The 16793-nt window shown below is 44.4% G+C and overlaps 1 protein-coding gene and 1 pseudogene across 1 annotated transcript in view; both read right to left on the bottom strand.

The window, feature by feature from the left end:
- Positions 1–16793, bottom strand: part of LOC126336393 (uncharacterized) — a 262692-nt gene that overhangs the window by 142416 nt on the left and 103483 nt on the right. The gene's annotated exons all lie outside the window — the stretch shown is intronic.
- On the bottom strand, positions 2924–3041 carry LOC126337160 (5S ribosomal RNA; annotated as a pseudogene).

Here is a 16793-nt window from a genome sequence, read left to right as displayed (position 1 = left end):
CGACCATACTGATTTAGGTTTTCCGTGATATCCCTAAATCGCTTCAGGCAAATGCCGGGATGGTTCCTTTGAAAGGGCATAGCCGATTTCCTTCCCCGTCTCTCACTCACCAGAGCTTGCGCTCCGTCTCTAATGACCTCGTTTTCGACGGGACGTTAAACACTAATCTCCTCATCCTCCAAAAGACCGTAAAGAGCAACTAAGGAACATCTCAGCAGAATTTCTTGACGGTCTTCTGGGTCTCTGAAGGGGGTTACTCTGTTTTATGACATCCCTCATGGTTCATCGATGAACTCTGAAGCGTATTGTGCTGGCCTCATTAAACTAAAGAAACGATTTCAGCGTGTTCGTCGCCACAAAAATGCAAACGAACTTCTCCGCGTCCATAACAACGGTAGGCCTCACACAAGTGTGCGCACCCGAGAGGAGCTCACACAACTTCATTGGACCTTTCTTTGGTTCAAATGGATCTGAGCACTATGGGACTTAACATCTGTGGACATCAGTCCCCTAGAACTTAGAACTACTTAAACCTAACTAACCTAAGGACATCACACACATCCATGCCCGAGGCAGGATTCGAACCTGCGACCGTAGCGCTCGCGCAGTTCCAGACTAAAGCGCCTAGAACCGCTCGGCCACACTGGCCGGTCGGACCGTTCTTTCTCATCCATTCAACTTCGCAGATCTCGCCCCTTCCGACTTCCATCCGTTCGACCCAATGAAGGGTGCACTTCCCGGGAATCAGTACGTGGATTATGGGGAGCTTGTTGATGAAACAAGACGCTCTGACGTCTACCAGCAGACTGGTACCTCGCAGGCACACAAGCCCTCCCAGTAAGTGGCGTAATGCCACAGAATTGAACGGCGATGCGGTTTTATAGCCAAAAGAGTGAGGAATAATACCGTGTACTGGAGTCCTGCTGTCAAGAAAAAAAATGTGTTGCATTACTTATTAAATGCCTCTCGTATTTCATTCTCCAGTTTAATGCATCACATGTCGAAGCTAGAGATGTGGCAAAGTGTAATTCCTAGTTCCTTCGCACTGTTCGCACTTAGGTTCAGTGTTTGTTTGCTGCGAAAGCGAGTGCATCTAAATTTAAATTGTGTGTGTTTGTTTAATCTGGCTTCATGTATATAGCAGTACATATTTATCATCTACATCTACATATATACTCCGCTAGCCACCAATCCGTGTGTGGTGGAGAGCACAACTGGCCTATTCTACTCGCGGATCGCGCGAGGGAAAAACGACTCTTTGAACGCCTCAGTACGAGCTCTAATTTCCCTTATCTTTGAATGGAGGTCATTGCGCGATTTGAAAGTTGGTGGTAATAATACATGGTCAACATCCTCGGCGAAGATCGGATTTCGGAATTTAGCGAGCAGCCCCTTCCGTTTAGCGCGTCGTCTATCTGCTAGTGTGCCACTTCAAACTTTCTATGAGATTTGTAACGCTCTCGCGATGGCTAAATGTACCAGTCACGAATCTTGCAGCTCTTCTTTGGACCTTCTCAATCAAGTCAATCAGACCCATTTGGTAAAGATCCCATACAGACGAACAATAATACTGGACGAACTAAAGTCTTGTACGCTATTTCCTTTGTTGAAAGACTGCATCGCTTGAGGATTCTACAAATAAACCGCAATCTAGATTTCGCCTTGCACGTTACTTGTGCAATATGATCGTTCCATTTGATATCTTTTCAGTCACACTCAGATACTTGACGGATGTTATGGCTTCCAAAGACTGGGAATTTATTCTGTACTCGTACATTAATGGGGATTTTCGTCTTGTAACACGCAGTAGGTTACACTTATCAATATTGAGAGGTAACTGCCAGTCATTACACCACGCATTTATTTTCAGCAAATCCTCATTGATTCGTTCCCACCTTTGGTGTGATACTACTTTCCTGTAGACTAAAGCATCATCGGCAAACAGTCTAATGCCGCTGTCAATACCATCAACCAGATAGTTTAAGTAAATCGCAAAAAGCTGTGGACCTATTACGCTCCCCTGAAGTTACGCTTGTTTCTGTTGGAATCACCCCATACAGGACGAGATACTGCTCTGTGTCTGTTAGAAAACTTTCTATCCAACCGCATATTTCGTCGGATAGGCCGTAAGCGCGCACTTTTTAGAGCAAGCGACAGTGTGGAACTGAGTCGAACGCCTTTCGAAAGTCTCCAAATATAGTTAGCATGGGTAGCAAGACGCAGTGCAGCGTAAGTATCCTAAGCCATAACGTTCTTTTCGTTTCGTAAACATTTCGTTATAACACGGCACCTCCATCTGATGATGAGCGTACAGTAGCTCGGAAACTAATTAATGGCACAAAAAATCATTTCAAATTCAAAAAGCAACTGTTTGCATATTAAACCTACATAAATCACAAGTTTCTTTAGCTTACCTAACAGTTTTACGTAAATAAAAATAATTTGATCCTTTCTGTTGATTATCTTTTCCTGTAGGCAGGCCGGCCGTGGTGATCGAGGGGTTCTAGGCGCTTCAATCTGGAACCGCGCGACCGCTACGGTCGCAGGTTCGAATCCTGCCTCGGGCATGGATGTGTGTGATGTCCTTAGGTTTAAGTAGTTCTAAGTTCTAGAGGACAGATGACCTCAGATGTTGAGTCCCATAGTGCTCATAGACATTTTTTGAACCTATAGGCAGATGGCATGTGTACGTAATTGAATATACTAAAAACTTAGCTCCTCCCGAACAGGCCATGTAGGCCCAACGGTACCGACCGGCCGCCGTGTCATCCTCAGCCCAAAGGCGTCAATGGATGCGGATATGGAGGGGCATGTTGTCAGCACACCGCTCTCCCGGTCGTATGTCAGTTTGCGAGACCGGAGCCGCTACTTCTCAATCAAGTAGCTCCTCAGTTTGCCTCACAAGGGCTGAGTGCACCCCGCTTGCCAACAGCGCTTTGCATACCGGATGGTCACCCATCCAAGTGCTAGCCCAGCCCGACAGCGCTTAACTTCGGTGATCTGACGGGAACCGGTATTACCACTGCGGTAAGGCCGTTGGCATTAAAAGGTACTGCCATTCTTTTATGTATGACAGTCTAGATTTTAAAAAATCATAAACAGCGGTGATAATAAAGTGGACCTTTTGTTATCTGCATGATCTCTTTCTCCCATTTTAAGAAGATACTTCTCTAACGAGTATTTTAATCCAGAAATAATAACTTGACTTCTTCCTCCATAAGTGAAGGAGCTTCCGCCAGAGTTTCAGGGTATTGTGGTCAACGGTCGTCGAGGAGGCTTTCACGCTGGCGTAGCCTAACTCCGCCCACTGCTCGGTGTGAACTTAGTGATAATCTGCTACTCGCGCACAGCGGCCGGAGGGTCTGCTTACACTTTGAAACTGAGCGCGCCAAGCCGCGCTCCCTGTTGCCGGCAAACTTCGTAACAACTGCTCCGGGAAAATTACGACCCAGCTGAGCCCCAAAGTCGAGAAACTTCCTCAACAGCTTTCGGCATCATAGTTGTCCTCACCTGACTTCCTCTACGTATACGGCACAGTTTCGCTTAAATATGACCGACCTCACCACGGACGTAAAGCCTGGTATCAGCTACACTTAGTTGCCTCTTCTCAGTATACCAAGTAACATAGCTGCTCGGTTTCTCATACACTTAAAGGTATAAAAATTGGTCCACAAGAAATATAGGCCGGAAGAATTATTGCTACGTACACACAATGATCCGAAAATTCTTCCTATATTTTCTTTAAAAAGGTTGATATTACTACCTAATAACTTACATGTGACGACACTGACGCTAGTAGAATGATATACGTACATGGGTATGGTGTCTGTTCTTTCGGACATGTTCAAAAGAACAGACATCATATCCATATGAGTACAAGGGTGAGTCAAATGAAAACCTTAATTATTTTTTAAATATTATTTATTGTGCAGAAGTGTTGCACAGCTGTATCACTTTTCAACATAATCTCCTCGACGCTCAATGAAAGTCCTCCAGTGCTTACAAAGTGCACAAATTCCTGTAGACAAAAACTCTTTTGGTAGTCCGCGCAACCACTCATGCACGCGTGTCGTACCTCTTCATCAGAACGGAACTTCTTTCCTCCCATTGCGTCTTTGAGTGATCCAATCACTTGGGCAAGGTCTGGTGAGTATGGTGGATGAGGAAGACACTCAAAATGCAGGTCTGTGATTGCTGCGACTGTTGTACGGGTAGTGTGGGGCCTTGCATTGTCATGTTGCGAAAGAACACCTGCTGACAGCAATCCAAGTGGGTTTTATTTGATTGCAGGCCGCACATGATCTTTTAGGAGATCTGTGTATGATGCACTGGTGACAGTGGCCCTCTAGGCATGTAATGCTCCAAAATGACGCATTTTTCGTCCCAAAAGAGAGTCAGTATAACCTTCCCTGCTGGTGGTTCTGTTCGAAATTCCTTTGGTTTTTGGTGATGAGGAATGGCGCCATTCCTTGCTCGCTCTCTTCGTTTCCGGTTGGTGGAAGTGAACTCAGGTTTCGTCCCCAGTAACGATTCTTGCAAGGAAGCGCCGAAGAAGTTCTTCACAAGCATCAACACGTCGTTCTCTCATTTCAGGAGTCAGCTGCCGTGGCACCCATCTTGCAGACACTTTGTGAAACTGGAGCACGTCATTCACAATGCGGTATGCTGACCAATGCCTAATCTGTAAACATGGTGCAATGTCATTCAGTGTCACTCGGCGGTTTTCCTTCAATATGGCTGCAACTGCTGCAATGTTCTGAGGAGTCACAACTCGTTGTGCCTGACCTGGACGAAGAGCATCTTCCACTGAAGTCACACCATTTGCGAACTTCCTATTCCATTCGTAGACTTGCTGCTGTGACAAACATGCATCACCATACTGAACCTTCATTCGTCGATGAATTACAATAGGTTTCACACCTTCACTATGCATAAACCGAATAACAGAACGCTGTTCTACCCTGGTGTAAGCCACAAGTGGGGCGGCCATCTTTATACTGATACTGCGACGGTATGTGTGCATCTGCACTATACTGCCACCTACGGGCCATTATGCACGCTGTTTGTAGCACGCTTACCAACTTACAGGATAACGGAGCGAAATTTCGATTTGTTACTACAAATTTAAGGTTTTCATTTGACTCACCCTAGTATATAATTCTGGCAATACTGGCCATGACCTTCCTCTTCTGTGCGGATGCACACATATCACCCGAACTCTTACGGGACTTCGTAAGAATGACTTCCACAAGTAATGAGTGTGTTGGGTAGGAACACTACGAATGTAGTGTGTTGACACTTAAGGTGAGAATGTGGGTCTGGCGGGAGGCGTGCGTGAGATAGTTCCTGCAATCACCCTATCCTCTGTGCCCTCGGTGGCTCAGATGGCTAGAGCGTTTGCCCTGTAAGCAGGAGATCCAGGGTTCGAGTCGCGGTTGGGGCACACATTTTCACCTGTCCCCGTTGATATATATAAACGCTCATCAGCAGCTGAAGGTATTAATATAAATTCTAACTTCGTTCTAGTAGAATGAAATGTGGGGGTTTCTTACAACTTAGGATTCCGTGTGCACTTTTTCTTTATTTTTTCTCCAGGAATGAGGTACAAACAAGATGCTGAAACTATGCATATCTAACTGCGTACTTAGATGGAGGTTCGCTGTTGTCAGTTACAGCAATGGTTACGAAAGATAAATGAGATACACTAACGAGGAATGCCAAAATGCTGAAGATTTCACGCTCGTCTGGTGCGCTTGTCAGTGGTTATCTTATGAGCACGGTGTTACGTCCGAGAACAATTCTCACTGAACAGCCCGCTACTAAACATGTCTTATCACAAGGACTCTCTTTATAAAACCGAACGCGGGTACGTTTGCGGTCTAGCGCAAACAATCCACGTTTTCCCGAATGTTATGGCGAGTTGACAGTCGAGTCAGTATACTCGTATATTACATAGTATATTATGCGCTGTCGTATCTGATGCCGCTTACGCACACCTTACCGTTGGCTCTGTGCAGTCCGTCTGGTTACTGGTGTCTGTGTGTGGGGGGGGGGGGGGGGGGCGGGGGGCGGCGAGAAATGTTTTCATTTCCAGTACCTGTTTCAAATTATAAAGGTAGCATAGACAGACAAAATACAAGAACCGAACTGCTAACTACAACTTGTACAAAAACCGGACAGCAGCCTGCCGCTGTGGCCGAGCGGTTCTAGGCGCTCCAGTCCGGAACAGCGCTGCTGCTACGGTCGCAGGCTTTAATCCTGCCTCGGGCATGGATGTGTGTGATGTCCTTAGGTTGGTTACGTTTAGGTAGTTCTAAGTCTAGGGGACTGATGACCTCAGATGTTAAGTCCCATAGTGTTTAGAGCCATCTGAACTTTTTGAACTAGACAGCAGTTGTTCAAATGCTCTGAGTACTATGGGACTTTACAGCTTACGTCATCAGTCCCCTAGAACTTAGAACTACTTAAACCTAACTAACCTAAGGACATCACACAACACCCAGCCATCACGAGGCAGAGAAAATCACTGACCCCGCCGGGAATCGAACCCGGAAACCCGGGCGCGGGAAGCGAGAACGCTACCGCACGACCACGAGATTCGGGCAGCAGTTGTAACAGTCGGAGTACATGAAAGATAAACATTTGTTTGAGAAAGGAGTGAGACAGGGTAGTAGCCTACTCTCCATGTTACTCAATGAAAAAGAAGGGCTCGGTTGATATGATAGATTCTACGGTATCAAGGAACAGAGGGTTTGGTATGGAGCCAAGTTTTGGGAAAAAATTGTAGAGAGAGACTTAGGGTTAAATGCGGTAAGCAGGTTGGATTCGATGGAGGTTGTAGTATTTATGCAGAGATGAAGAGACTTGCACAGGATAGACTCGCGTGGAGAGCGTTAAATGAGTTTTTGGACTGCCAGCAAAGGGGCTGAAGATTTTTGCTGCTGGATGTTGTCAGAAATCATTTTCTTGTCACCCTTGTGAAGTTAAGCATCTTTTTGCTCATCCTCTAAATCTGCCACTCTGTAACAAATATGTTTGAAAAGGCCGCGCGCAAAATAGAGTTTTTTTTTTGGGGGGGGGGGGAATTGTCTTGATGCTCGGTTCCTATTTGATGAGATAAAAAAAATTGTTTTAACTCGGACCAGCAACCATTTGTACAGCCATTCGAACATCTGTCTTACTATAGCTATGTTACAGTAGTATATTAAGCAAGGTTTGAGCGACGAACCGCCGCTGGTGCCCAGGCAAGTTGTGCGAATCGATTAATTCCTATCACAAGGGATTTTAATTGGGCAGGAATTATTGATCAGCTAATGGAACCATCTGTAGTCGCACTGTTCAGATTTTACACGTGAAAACATGCAAGAATTTTTTTTTTCTTGGAGGCTTTTGAAGCGAGCCGCATCTATATTTTAAACTTGCACGAATCGGTTGAAGCTGTACACGAAGGTAGATAAATGGATAAACTCAAAAAGAATTTTTTTATACAGTAATCTTTATCAATTGTCGAGATATGATTGTACATGTAGCACATAAAATCCTTTCATATGCGAATTTAATGCACGGGAACGGTTTAAAGTGATTTAAACAAATAAAAACTGTGTTCTGACGGTAAAATTGAAAACTCTCTTTCAGAAATCTAGCTTCTTTCGGATTCTACATGCAAAAACAAGTTTTTATTTTTTATTTTTTCGAGCGCAAGCAACGCGTTTTTTCTGGTAGGTTTTTGAAGCTCACCATTTCTGTACTTTAAACTTGTACGAATTGTTTCATCTTTGCACGAAGATAGATAATGGATAAAGTGAAAACGAAATTTTTCCAACCAGTGATCTTTAACCGTTGTCGAGAAACGCTGGTTTAAATTCAAGCTAAAGGTAACACGTAAATTTCATTCTTACGTGAACTGAACAATCGGAAAAAGCTTAAAGTGAAACAGGTGAATAAAAATTCATTTTTAATATAAAATTGAATACTCTCCGTCGAAAAACTAGCTTTATTCTGATTTTATCTGTAAAAAACACATTTTTTGCCACTTCTGTGTTTCAAACTTGGACAATTTGGTTGAAATTTTGTAATTTGGCTGACAGATACATGTAATTAAAGGCTGTGCTGCTGTTTTGTGAAAGCTTTATCCATTACCACGAAATAGCAGTCTAAAGTTGCACACAAGATGGCCGTAAAATCTTCAAAAACTTGTATACTATCTTGTAGAGAATTTAGTTTCGGACAAAGCAAGCATAAGTTGGCCTATTCACGTACAGGATTGAAAATTTGATAGTATTTTATTTTGAATATATAGTTTCGCAGTTCTTCTGCTTATTTCAACCAATCAGACACATAATTAATTAGTATTGGTTGCTACACCAACGCGTTACTTACTTGCTCAGTTTGTGAAGCTCTTTCTCTTGAATAAATCATTAAATTTTTCTGAAACTGTAATCTTTTGTTTATCTGTATACGAAGGTAAACCCAAAATTAAGGTCTCCTATTTTTTATAAGCACATAGACCTGTTTATTTCTACAATGGTTTACATCAGTTTACAGCTTGAACATTGAGCTATTTTTCGACATAATCACCATTTCTGTAGATACACTTTTGTAGACTCTGTGGCAGTTTTTGTATGCCCATGTCATACCAGCTCGCCGCCATGCTGTTCAGAAAGTTATGAACCCCTCCTTTCACCTCGTCGTCGGAGCTGAGTCGCTGGAACCACAATTAACGCCGACAGGTACTGTGAGACCCTGAAAAAACTCAGACGGACAATGTTGAGCAAGGGCGTACGCATTCTCCACTACAACGCTCGCCCACACATCGCTCGGCAAACCGTTGCTCTCCTGCAACAGTTTCAGTGGAACGTCATCACCCACCCACCCTATAGGTCTGACTTGGCGCCCAGTGACTATCACCTGTTCCGAACATTTGGCCGGAAAGCGATTCAGCTCCGACGACGAGGTGAAAAAAGAGGTTCATAACTTTCTGAACAACATGGCGGCGAGCTGGTATGACATGAGCATACAAAAACTGCCACAGCGTCTACAAAAATGCGTCGACAGAAATTGCGATTTTGTCGAAAAATAGCTAAATGTTCAAGCTGTAAACTGATGTAAAGCATTCTAGAAATAAACAGGTCTACGTATTTAAAAAAAAAGGAGATCTCGCTTTTGGGATTACCCTCGTATCTACATCACATCTGCGTCGCTTTTTGTCTTATGGTATATTTTGTAGATTACCGCCCGCAAAGGGCGATATGGGCTTCGTAATAAAATAAATCGTTGCTCGCACGGAAAGATTTAGGTGTCCTCTTTGCTACGTGCTGCTAAAAAATGGAAAATTCAAGAAATCTGCCGAAAGTGGCCCAGAGAACCAACTATCAAACATTTCAGTGCGAATTGCAGAGGAATTGCGTAGCTGTAAAGGTAGATGGAAAACAGTGAACTATAGACGCTTTATATTTGAAGACTGTTTTTCATACTCTGAAGTAAAAGCTTAAAATTTAAGTTCAGAATCAATTGTTAGATGGCGAAAGTTTACAGTTTGAAACAGCAGACACGAGTTGTGATACAGCGCCGTGGATCGCTCACGGCGCTGACGATCTTTAAAAGCGTAGCCCGCTTTTCACCCGAGTCACCTTTGACCTTAGCAAGAAAGGCGACTGTGCCGACGTCCTAAGCCGCTGATGGCCAGTGATACAGATTTATGGGCTACTTGGCAGGGCGAGGAAGCGGGTGGGAGCCGTAATAACAGCGCCGCTCAGAAACCCTGCCCCATCACTCCGCCCACACTTGTATTCTGTCCGTAGGCTGCTGCTGTAGCGACGCGCCTGATGGCTCTTCTTGTGAACACTAAATTTCGCGTCCACATCCTTCGCTTTCACTTAAGGTCTTCATAGGACAAGTTGTGAAACCACCGTTGGCACCGTAGACTACCATAAGTAAGCATAGATTACTGTAGCTTTTCTGGTAGCCCTGATCAGTCAAGGTCGTAACCGCGTTACCTGTACGTTAGGTGTGTTGCATACCTATCGGGCGTTAATCATTTTCTTTCTAGATTTTCCCAGAAATCGGAAGCAGTGAACCGTCTAGAAACTGAGTGAAGGTGTATAAAGAGCCGCTTAAACCACAGAACATTTTTATTCTGCGTAGATCTCTTCCTGTCTGTTACTTAAAAATAAACGGTATTTATATCAAAATTTAACTGTCAATCTTTAATACAGGTTTTGTTCGAAAATTGTTTACTTTTAATGTGATACAGAGGTATATTTTTATATTAAAAATAAAGAAAACAATACAGATTTATCACAAAGCGCTAGAAAACGCCGCTTGCCCAACAAAAAGGTAAAATAAAAAACCACAAAACAAAAAATATATCAAACATTGCTTCAACACTTCGTCGAACTTATGTAAAACATGTTTCTGTTAGTCATAAACAAATTTGGCATTTATCAATAATAATAGGAAACTTGCCTTTGCTAATGGTGGAGAACGTTCTATTGAGCACAAAATAGCACCCATAATTATATATATATATATATATATATATATATATATATATATATATATATATATATATATATATATATATACCTCTGTGTTTGTAAACCGTACTTGCATCAAAAGTAATTGATTGGTCACATAAAAGTGCGTAAGTTACTTGATCAACTAATTTTTATTACTTATAAAATGAAATTTATATTTTGTATGGATATAAAACACACAGTGGAGTAACATTGAACGACGTGGAAGCAAACAAAAAACAAAGACAACTCGTATACTTCCAGTTTTCCTCTTACACATCCATTTACGTTTCTTTTCCTAGCGATGCCACCAGTAGAACCGATGATCCTCCCATTTACTAAGTTTTTCACGTACTGTACCAAAACTAACGAAGCGTAGTTTTGGTAGAGCACAACTCTAGGCATTAGCTGTTGAACGAAAGGGAAAGTTGAGGGCGAAAAACTGCACAGCTTCAACGGTTTTGCTCGAGTTCCTGCGTACATACTCTAATATTCGAATCATATTGTAACGAACATCATCACACATTTAAGAACAAACGCACTTCGTAGTGTGTGCACCATAAATTTTTCTTTTTATACTGTGAAAATTTTATGTGGATAACGATGAGATAAGACACATACAGGGTGATTGTGGCAGGGTGTTTTCCTCTGTAATTTATAAATTAATAAGTGAAAGTAACATTTAATGACAAGATAAGTGTGTGACCTAGAACTCTCAGAGCCGCGCAAAAATCTCCTGAGTATATAAATCGGTCATCCCAAAAACAGTGGTTTCAGTCTCTCGCATGCGACACTATGTGTCTTACCACGAGAGAAGTTTGAATAATCACGTGATCAAAGTCCAAGAGAGTATTATTGGTAACGCGAAGAAACTAAATATCGATATAATGGACTAAAAACACACCTTTTTAAATGCAGTGAACTTTTGCTAATTTCCGCTTGAAATACCTGCGCTTTCTGAATAATAAAATTTCCTACTGACCTGATACTGTTGTACAGCTATTAAAACTTCAATGTACAGGCTTGGGATTTCAATGAAATGGTCAAAGAAAAGTCGAATCGAACGGTGTGCAAATCCGACTAAAGTCACCTTTTGACATTCAGTATCACTTCTGCATTTCAGCCCGCATCTCGTGGTCGTGCGGTAGCGTTCTCGCTTCCCACGCCCGGGTTCCCGGGTTCGATTCCCGACGGGGTCAGGGATTTTCTCTGCCTCGTGATGGCTGTGTGTTGTGTGTTGTCCTTAGGTTAGTTAGGTTTAAGTAGTTCTAAGTTCTAGGGGACTGACGACCATAGATGTTAAGTCCCATAGTGCTCAGAGCCATTCTGCATTTCATGTCACTGTCATAACCTGCCTTTTGCCACGTATATTGTTACATTGGGTTGTACTTCGGAGCAGAAACTTCATTGTATAGCTCAGAATCACGTCTGATGATGAAATGACTCTAGTGTAACTTAACTTCTGTTTTTTGAGATCGTAGTCTTACAAAACAACTATCCTTCTTCTGTAGGCCTTATATGAGGGTTATCCAGAAAGTAAATTCCGATCGGTAGCGAAATGGAAACAACAGTGAAAACCAGAAACGTTTTATTTGCAACAGTTAGGTACACCTTCCGCCTACTTTTCTACATAGTCACCGCTCCAGCTTCGAGTGTTGTAGTAGTGTTGTATCAACCTTCGAATATCCTCGTCATAGAAAGCAGCCGCCAGTGCTTTCGGCCAATTATCTGCACTGGTCGGCAGCTCGTTGTCTGTGGAAAAAATTTGTCTTCATAGCCGGCGGTTCTTCTGAGTAGAGATGATACTCAGGGGGAGCCAATTGTTGACTGTATTGTGGGTCATCACACACTTCTTATCGGAAACGCCGCCGGAGCATCTTCACAGCCCCTGCAGTGAGCGGCCGAGAATTGGCATGAAGAAGGAACTGCTCGACAGTTGTGTTATGTGGGCTGCACGACACAGGCGAAATCTCTAACCAGGCCCTCATACTTGGCGGGAGACGCTATTCCCTATGCATCTTTACGCGCTCTCTGTTCACTCAAAACTGAAACGATCGACGCGTCACGACCGACGGGCATACTAGAGACACTGCCCAACACGTCTGTGCAAAGCTGTACCGGATTTTCCCACTGGTTTCCATTTCGCGATCGATCAGTACTTACTTTCCGGACAACCCTCGTATTCCACAGCAGAAGTATGCGTGAAGAGGCTGGCAATGTTGTGTCGTCTTCGGTATATTTTTAGTACTATTGTATCGATATTTTATTTCTTTCTGTTACCAAGTTTCCTCTCTTTCAAGTACGACACCCAGTTTTGTAAGCAAACGGTTCTTACCACTGATTTTGGAATGGGCGAATACGTTACAAGCAGAAGCACACTCAGTTCTAACACTCGAGGTCACGTATTTTCCTTGACAGGAGTTACGTATTTTATTTAGTTATTTTTCAGTTAATTAAAGAGACGAGATATATTTTTTTAAAATACAAAGTTATTTTTTTATTTCGTGTAACTTATTTATTTGCACCTACTACGTACAAATCAGTTTAAATCAAATGTCCATTAATTTTAGTTAGGGAGATAGAAATGTTCATTGTTTTGGGGGTTGAATGCAAGCTGCTGTACATAAAGTTGGTAGTTTCACGGAATGACCTGCTTCCTCGGTGAGCTCTTTGAAGTCATCTGGGGTTGTGGAATCATCTTCGAGGAAGTCTGTTAGTTGCTGCACAACATCACTCCCAGAATGGGCTGTGTGGACATCCTGCTGCACCCACATCTGCATCTAGGGTCTAGATTGACATTTTTAAAGGAGAGCGCGTAAACTGTCGGTGATACCTGCGAGCTTATGTTGACCTATGATCTCATCTCCAAGGATTCCACTACCGGGCCACCTCCTTTTTACGATCGACAAGACTCAATCACCTACGTTTTTCTGTGGCCTAGAAATGCACTTTATGACTGTTGACTCCACCATAATTTGTGCAACCGATCAGTTAACAAAACACTTTGTAATGTGTACAGTATGAAGTTAGTCACGGTCCATTCGCAGAAAGTAGCTCTCCGATGGAACTCGTCTCCATATAGTTCCTGTGTCAGTGACTGCAGTAACTTCTAATAAGCTGACATGCGGATTGTAACGTACTGTAGCTAAGTCAAACACTTCTTTATCCTCGATTCTTGCTGGTCTTCGTCTGTTATCGTGGCGCCTTGTCAAACTACATGCTTCTGAAAGTCTACATCTACATCCATACTCCGCAAGCCACCTGTGGCGGTTGTTCAGCACAAGAACCTAATGGCTAATGTTGCTCTTTGAGCTAGATATCTAAACTCCTGGAAATTGAAATAAGAACACCGTGAATTCAATGTCCCAGGAAGGGGAAACTTTATTGACACATTCCTGGGGTCAGATACATCACATGATCACACTGACAGAACCACAGGCACATAGACACAGGCAACACAGCATGCACAACGTCGGCACTAGTACAGTGTATAGCCACCTTTCGCAGCAATGCAGGCTGCTATTCTCCCATGGAGACGATCGTAGAGATGCTGGATGTAGTCCTGTGGAACGCCATTTCCACCTGGCGCCTCAGTTGGACCAGCGTTCGTGCTGGACGTGCAGACCGCGTGAGACGACGCTTCATCCAGTCCCAAACATGCTCAATGGGGGACAGATCCGGAGATCTTGCTGGCCAGGGTAGTTGACTTACACCTTCTAGAGCTCGTTGGGTGGCACGGGATACATGCGGACGTGCACTGTCCTGTTGGAACAGCAAGTTCCCTTGCCGGTCTAGGAATGGTAGAACGATGGGTTCGATGACGGTTTGGATGTACCGTGCACTATTCAGTGTCTCCTCGACGATCACCAGAGGTGTACGGCCAGTGTAGGAGATCGCTCCCCACACCATGATGCCAGGTGTTGGCCCTGTGTGCCTCGGTCGTATGCAGTCCTGATTGTGGCGCTCACCTGCACGGCACCAAACACGCATACGACCATCATTGGCACCAAGGCAGAAGCGACTCTCATCGCTGAAGACGACACGTCTCCATTCGTCCCTCCATTCACGCCTGTCGCGACACCACTGGAGGCGGGCTGTACGATGTTGGGGCGTGAGCGGGAGACGGCCTAACGATGTGCGGGACCGTAGTCCAGCTTCATGGAGACGGTTGCGAATGGTCCTCGCCGATACCCCAGGAGCAACAGTGTCCTTAATTTGCTGGGAAGTGGCGGTGCGGTCCCCTACGGCACTGCGTAGGATCCTACGGTCTTGGCGTGCATCCGTGCGTCGCTGCGGTCCGGTCCCAGGTCGACGGACACGTGTACCTTCCGCCGACCACTGGCGACAACATCGATGTACTGTGGAGACCTCACGCCCCACGTGTTGAGCAATTCGGCGGTACGTCCACCCGGCCTCCCGCATGCCCACTATACGCCCTCGCTCAAAGTCCGTCAACTGCACATACGGTTCACGTCCACGCTGTCGCGGCATGCTACCAGTGTTTAAGACTGCGATGGAGCTCCGTATGCCACGGCAAACTGGCTGACACTGACGGCGGCGGTGCAGAAATGCTGCGCAGCTAGCGCCATTCGACGGCCAACACCGCGGTTCCTGGTGTGTCCGCTGTGCCGTGCGTGTGATCATTGCTTGTACAGCCCTATCGCAGTGTATGGTGGGTCTGACACACCGGTGTCAATGTGTTCTTTTTTCCATTTCCAGGAGTGTATTATATCGTCCGGCGCCGTGAAACTACATCCCTTTGAACATCCCAGTGTTGCTGGTTACATAACCGGCAGGCACAGCCGTTGGGTAAGGCTGATAGCAATGGCCTCGCCAACAGGGCACTGCAGCAGACGGAACAACATTGCCACGCCTTCCGTAGGTGCCACTCACCCATCGAGGGCCAATGAGCAAGCAGCTGATCATCCCAGCTGGCGGCAGCCAATCATGCGACTGAGTGTATTCTTCTATGTGATAATATACCATGCCGTCAGGCTTCTAGAGTCAGTCTACACTTAGCCCACGGCGAGTTTACGTCACACTCCGTGCGTGGCTGGAATCCACGCTAAGAAGTCAGTGAGCCACCGTCCATACCAGTCATCGGAGAGCGGTATCAACGCCAGTACAGTGGACCTCCCGGAAGTCATCCCGGAATACAACTTGGCATAAACGGACTTCTGCGAGGCCGGCCGGTGTGGTCGAGCGGTTCTAGGCGCTTCAGTCTGGGAACGCGCGACCGCTATGATCACAGGTTCGAATCCTGCCTCGGGCATGGATGTGTGTGATGTCCTTAGGCTAGACAGGTTTAAGTAGTTTTACGTTCTAGGGGACTGATGACCTCAGATGTTAAGTCCCACAGTGCTCAGAGCCATTTGAACCTTTGAACTTCTCCGAGGAAGTGTCAGACTTGTACTGCATGTAAAGTTGCGGACTTAGTAATTGTAAGTTACCTGTTCCAGGAAGTGCTGACCGTGTTCAATTACAACAGAGTCCTGTGTTCTGTTTGAGAATTGTAATATATTCAATTACTGAACTTGGGTTATTTATCAATGTATTTGTGTACAACACTATACTGGCGCAGTGGAATTGAGGTGCCATGCTACTGGAGAGACGGCCAAGTCACAACAATATCTGACATCATGTGCCTTGGCCGCTCATAGGCATCGTCTCAGCATTCGCCGAACATCAGCAGCCTCGATGTACTCATTGGAAGTGTGTGCTATATTCATTCCTCTTCAAAATCTGTGACGCATTGAACCTCCTCTGTACGCTCGTTCCGACTTGCCTTGTATATGGCAATGTAAGAATACATTCTACAATCCAACCGAACGTGATTTCAGACAGTGCAACAAGGAACCTTGTCTCTACATGGCAATATTATTTTTATGAACTGTATGTTTTATCCGCCCTAAAACTCTGAACTTCTCTATCTTCATGCTTGAAACTGATATAAATTGGTTTGTACATGATTTAAATATGTCAGCTACCTGATAACTAGACCCTTTAACTCTATGGAGAATAACTAAATATACTAGGAGAATAGTATGTTTCTTACGTTTACATATCTAAATTAATATTGTTTTCACTTGTTATTTGTAAGTTATGGAGAAAAACACCTTACCTGAAAATCTGTGTACAATTAGCTTAACAGGAGTAAGACTTAGGGATGGTTGGATGATTTGAATTTTGATTCAGCTGATGTGTTCCTCCTTGTCCAACCAGTGGCCGCTCAAGCCCAACGCATCCGCGAAGAAACAATTACAACACCGTAGTCAGTTC

Source organism: Schistocerca gregaria, chromosome 2 (genome assembly GCF_023897955.1).
Source record: "Schistocerca gregaria isolate iqSchGreg1 chromosome 2, iqSchGreg1.2, whole genome shotgun sequence".
Lineage (NCBI taxonomy): Eukaryota > Metazoa > Arthropoda > Insecta > Orthoptera > Acrididae > Schistocerca > Schistocerca gregaria.
This window is presented reverse-complemented; position numbering and strand designations above follow the sequence as displayed.